Raw genomic sequence first — 6,217 nt, forward strand, 5'->3', positions numbered from 1 at the left:
CTTCAACTTCATTAGCAGTAGCAGTGGAAAATCTAGAGAGTCTCTGTTTACGTCGGTGCGGAGGACCACCAACATCCCCTAACTTACTCTTTTCCTTCCTATTTTCTGATATTGCCTTATGAAGTCAAAACAACAAGAAGATGAATAAAATTAGCTCTGCATAACTGGTTGATACATGATACAGACGAACACTACTTTGATGTAAGGCAGGCGCAGGATAGGAGGATGGAATATATACAAAAAAAGACAACGTTGCATATTCACACATACAATAGGAGGATGGAATATGTATGAAAAAATAGTAAGCGGAAGGCATTTCAACAAAATTAGAAGAAATGAAAGCTAGGCACCATATGAACATGCAACCAATATCACTCTATCAAGTAAAAAGTGTCTCGTCGTAAGTGCCATTTCAAGAAATTAGAAGCAGTACAAGCTAGAAGACAATGCAAGATGCAACCTACATCACAGTCCCAAGTTAAATGTGTCTTGTGGGTAAGTGATCGTTGCAGGTATAAGTTGTAAGCTACGCAGATGCAATTCAACATAATCAGAAGCAATAATACAAACTAGACATCATACGGAAAATGCAACCATGTATAACAGTTCCAAGTAAGAGCAAGCACCTGTGATGGTGGAGTAGGGGAGATGTGCTCATCATGTACACGTATGTTCTAGAAACAGGAACGCGTGTCATATTCACAGGCATTATGTGTAAAGTAAGCAGATGCAATTCAAGTTAGAAGCAATACAATCTGGACATCATACGCAACATGCAACCACATATAATAGTGTCAAGTTAGAGCAAGCACCTGTGATGGTGGAGTAGGGGAGACGTGCTCATCATCTAGACAGCTACGTTGATTGTATAGCCTTGTGTTGTCTTGCGAATCTTGTTGGGAGGATGGCGGAGTAGAATCTGTAGAGACCCCCTGTTTGAGTTGCTCCGAAGGACCACCATCATCCACTACTGGACTAATTTCCTTCAACTGTAATGATTTTGCATTGTGAAGTCAAACCAATAAGAAAAAGGAATAAAATTTGCTCTTCAGAACTCATTCATGCATGATACTGACGAACACTACTCGGATGAAAGGCAAACACATGATGCGAGGATGGAATATGTATGAAAAACAGGATGGTGTGACATATTCACACCGATGATGTGGTAACTAAGCAAAAGGCATTTCAACAAAATAGAAGCACTGCAAGCTAGACACCATATGAAAGATGCAACCAATATCACTCTGCCATGTTCAAACTGTATGGCGTTTCAACAAATTAGAAGCAGTACATGCTAGAAATCATATGCAAGACACAACCAATATCACAATTGTGACTTAAAGGTGCCTTATCATAAGTGACTCATGCGGGATATGCAAGAATAGTAGTCTGATGTAGAAATAGGAACACATGTCATATTCACAGGCATTATGTGTAAAGTAAGCAGATGCAATTCAACAAAGTTAGAAGCAATACAAGCTAGACGTCATACGCAACATGCAACCACATATAATAGTGCCAAGTTAGAGTAAGCACCTGTGATGGTGGAGTAGGGGAGATGTGCTCATCATCTACACAGCTACGTTGACTGTCTAGCCTTACGTTGTCTTGCGAATCTTGTTGGGAGGATGGCGGAGTAGAATCTGTAGAGAACCTCTGTTTCAGTTGCTCGGAAGGACCACCATCATCCAATGCCTTGCCAATTTCCTTCAGCTTTATTGATTTTGCATTGGGAGGTCATACCGAAAAGAAAAAGGAATATCATTTGCTCTTCAGAACTCATTCATGCATGATACTGACGAACACTACTCTGATGAAAGGCAAAGTCATGATAGGAGGATGGAATATGTACGAAAAAATGGACGGCTTGACATATTCACACCTATGATGTGGTAACTAAGCAGAAGGCACTTAACCAAATTAGAAACACTACAAGACACCATATGGAAGGTGCAATCAATATCACTCTGCCAAGTTAAAACTGTCTCATCATAGGTGGCATTCATCAAGCTAGAAGCAATACATGCTAGAAATCATATTCAAGACGCAAACCAATATCACACTCCCAACTTAAAGGTGTCCCATCATAAGTGACTGATGCAGGATACACAAGAAGAGTAGTTTCATGTAAGAACATGGTGTGATGGACAGATATAGTATGTACCAAAAACAGGAAAGCGTGTCATATTCACATGTATCATGTGTAAGCTAAGCAGATGTAGTTTACACTAATTAGGAGCAATACGAGATAGACACCATATGCAACATGCAACCAGATATCACACTGCCATGTTAGAGCAAGCACCTTGGATGGTGGAGTAGGGGAGCGGAGACTTGGACCTTGTAATGGACTATTAGTACAAGGAGAATCGGAACAGATGCTCCGTTTACGTTGCTGCAGAGGACCACCATCATCGCCTTCCTTACTCTTTTCCTTCCTCTTTCTTGATTTTGCCTTGTCAAGTCAAACCCACAAGAAAAAGGAATAAAATTTGCTCTTCAGAACTCATTGATGCATGATAGTGACATATTGACATGTATGATGTATAAAGTGTAAACTAAGCACAAGGTGCTTGAACTTGTTAGAATCGATGCAAGCTAGAAACCATATGAAAGATGAAACCAATATCACTGCCAAATTAAAAGGGTGCCCTAACAAATGTATTTGACCAAATTAGAAGCAATACATGGAAACAGGCTAGAAATAATATGCAATATGCAACGAATAAAGGTGACTCATCGTAAGTGATTGATGCAGGATACAGAAGAGAGGTAGTTTCATGTAAGAACAAGGTTAACACATAGATGTAGTGTGTACCAAAAATAGGAAGGCATGTCATATTCACAGGTATAGTGTGTAAACTAAGCAGATGAATTTACCCTAATTAGAAGCATTAAAATCTAGACACCGTATGCAACATGCAACCACATATCACACTGCGAAGTTAGAGCAAACACCTGTGATGGTGGTGTAGGGGAAGTGCAGTCTTCAGGTACAGAGCTACGTTCAATATCTTCATTTAGGCTTGCTGTTTCTTGAGAATCATGTGGAGAGGATGAAATTGCATTCTGTATAAGAGTATTGCATCTCATATTAACCCACACGCGTGACTGTCTCATCATAAGCGATAGACGCATGATACACAAGAACAGTAGTTTGATGTAAGAACATGGTGTGATAGGCAAATGTAGTATGTACCAAAAACAGGAAGGCGTGTCATATTCACATGTATAATGTGTAAGCTAAGGAGATGCAATTTAACAAATTAGGATCATTGATGAGGGATACACAAGAAAAGTAGTTTGATGTAAGAACATGGTTAATAGAAAGACGTAGTATGTACGAAAAACAGGAAGGCATGTCATATTCACAGGTATAATGTGTTAACTAAGCAGATGCAATTTACCCTAATTAGAAGCATTACAAGGTAGACACCATATGCAACATGCAACCACATATCACACTGCCAAGTAAGAGCAAGCAGCTGCGATGGTGGTGTGGGGGAATTGCGGTGATCAACTACAGAGCTACGTTGACTATCTTCATTTAGCCTTGTTGTTTCTTGAGAATCATGTGGGGAGGATGACACTGCACTCTTTAAACGAGTAGGGCGTCTCACAGTAACCCACTCAGGTGACTGTCTCATCATAAGTGATTGACGAGGGATACAAAAGAGCATTAGTTTGATGTACGAACATGGTTAATAGACATATGTAGTATGTATCAAAAACAGGAAGGCATGTCATTATCAAAGGTATAATGTGTAAAGTAAGCAGATGCAATTTAACCAAATTGGAAGCAATACAGGCTAGACACCATATGCAACATGCAACCACATTTGACAGCGCGAAGTTAAAGCAAGCACCTGGGATGGTTGTGTGTGGCAATTGAGATCATCAACTACAGAGCTACGTTTACTGTCTCCAACGGCTGACACTGCACCCATTAGAGCGCTGAAATGCTTCGTGCTTATCTTCGAATTGCACTGGAGCGACTTCTGTCTTTTCTTTTCTGCATTCATCAACACTGAGTCAGAGTCTGAAATACCCATGCATCAAAAAACAATAGTGTGAGTATGGGTGAAGTGTGTGCACAATTAGTATAGTGTAAAGGTAGCAGATAGCAGGTCGGTGAGAAATAAATGACGGGAGACATATGATAGCTCTACAACATGCATGGCACACTAAATTACTATAGGATTCTATGAAAATAACAGTCGACTGAAAGCAAATAGGTCAGTCCATTTTTTCTGCACCGTCCGATGTACAAAGAACGGGTAGATCGCCTTCATCTACCTCCAGCCAGTCAGTGTTGACGATCTTCCTCGAAACGCCAGTGACCATCGGCCCAGTATTCCTCCCCTGCCTGCGCCCTCCCCTCGACCTCACCGCACCGCCCCCGGCCATCCATTCAAGCCCCGCCGACCTCCAGATCGGGCGCAAGCAGCTCCTGCGCCCCACACCCCTATGATAGACACTGATGCGCCGCTTCCCCGGGGAACAGGCAGACTAGGTGCTCCGCGCGCCTAAGCGGGTGATGCTTTTTTTAATTGCGGCTCGACTGAACTTGAATTGAAATCCAGGCGGGCTACTGACCTCTAGCAAAGGTGAAATAGGAAAAGGGAGGAAACCTTATGCATTTAGTATCACGAAGAAGATGCACTAAGAAGCGCTCAACTAGTTTCTTTCGTGGGATGAATACGGTGTGAGTGGAGACGTAAGATTTGCACGAATAAGGGAAGAGGAGTACCTCTTTCTGCTGGCCGTGCTGTGTCCTCCTTCTGTTTTTCCGACGATCTTCTTGTTGTTCACCGGAAACCAGAAGTTGTGGAGGATGGTGCAGCCTTGGACGAACCCATGGCCAAGTTGTTGAGTGTGGTGTGGTGGCCGTCAGCCGGCGGCGGGGAAGCAGATCCGAGGCAGCAAACGACGGTGTAGCGGGAACAACTCCGGTGCGGTGGACGGTTGCGACAGTGGAGCCGCAACAGTAAGGCGCAGGACGGCGTGGTCGGAGTGGTTCTGGTACGGCGCACGTCGGCGTCGGCATCGTGGAGGTAGCTCTACCTTGGCTTCAGCTGCTAAGTCCTTGAGGGCGTTGCGATTGCGGTTGTGTTGGATGAAGACGTCGGGGTACCGGCTCCGGCATGATGGAGGAGGGCGGCGGTGGATTGGCCGCTATGGGGTGGAGGACGGAGGAGGCTGGGGTTTTGTGGCTGGTGGAGAGGGCGTTTTCGCGCCCACGGAGTATGAATAGGGAAACGGAGGGAGGCGGGGAACTAAGGGGGAACAATGTTTCGGTTTGAGACGCACTTGTTTGAAATTTGGGGAAAGTTACAAACTTTGCCCCCATCTAAAATTTCGGACATATTGCGGCTTGGGGGTAGGACAGTCATGTCAGGTGTCCCAAATGTGGGCGGGATAGATTTCAGCCAAGTGCATGGGTAGGCGCCCACGGCGTATGAATGCTTCTCGGAGGCGGTTGAGACTGGCGTCTTGGTGAAGTTACAAACCTACCCCGGTTTAGACCTTTGGACATCGGACCGATAGGCTACATGGGCTAGAGTTAGGACAGTAATTTCCTACCACCAAAACATTAATCTCACGCGGTTTCGGGTGACCAGAGGCCTATTTGGCGCTTCGTTCAATATTTGGGAGCAGAAGCATTAATGTTTTCGGTTCTCTTGAATTGAACTTTCATGATTTTTCAAACTTCACAAATATTTACTCTTGAAAAATCCTAAAGCTATGATTATTTTGGAATGGAGGGGGTACATTTGAATATACATTGTACACGAGTATATATTAAAAAATATGCAACTTACCTCAGTTCATGCATGGTTCCAGATATTATCTCCTTGGTTGCAAAAAAAAGTTAGATATGTGTATGAATATATATAGCATGTTCAAACTCACAACAAAGATTGATGCCCCCATTTACATCTGATTTACAAATGCCATTATCTCGGGTTCAAATAGATGAATGCACTTCCTATGAATTCGAATCTTCGAAACCCACTTTATGTTGAATTCGACATGTATTCTATTTCATAGCTAGCAATTTGGAATGTATCCATGCAAGTGACAAATGTATAAAGTGCTTCACACTAACAACATGGAGTGCACTAATTAATGTTTATATGTGATGCAAAAGCATCCATTGCCTGTATTTCAAACCGCTCTCACTCTATGGATCGATACTATGAAATAAACACAT

This window comes from Triticum urartu, chromosome 6A (genome assembly GCF_056163025.1).
Source record: "Triticum urartu cultivar PI428250 chromosome 6A, HENAU_Tu73, whole genome shotgun sequence".
Taxonomy (NCBI): domain Eukaryota; kingdom Viridiplantae; phylum Streptophyta; class Magnoliopsida; order Poales; family Poaceae; genus Triticum; species Triticum urartu.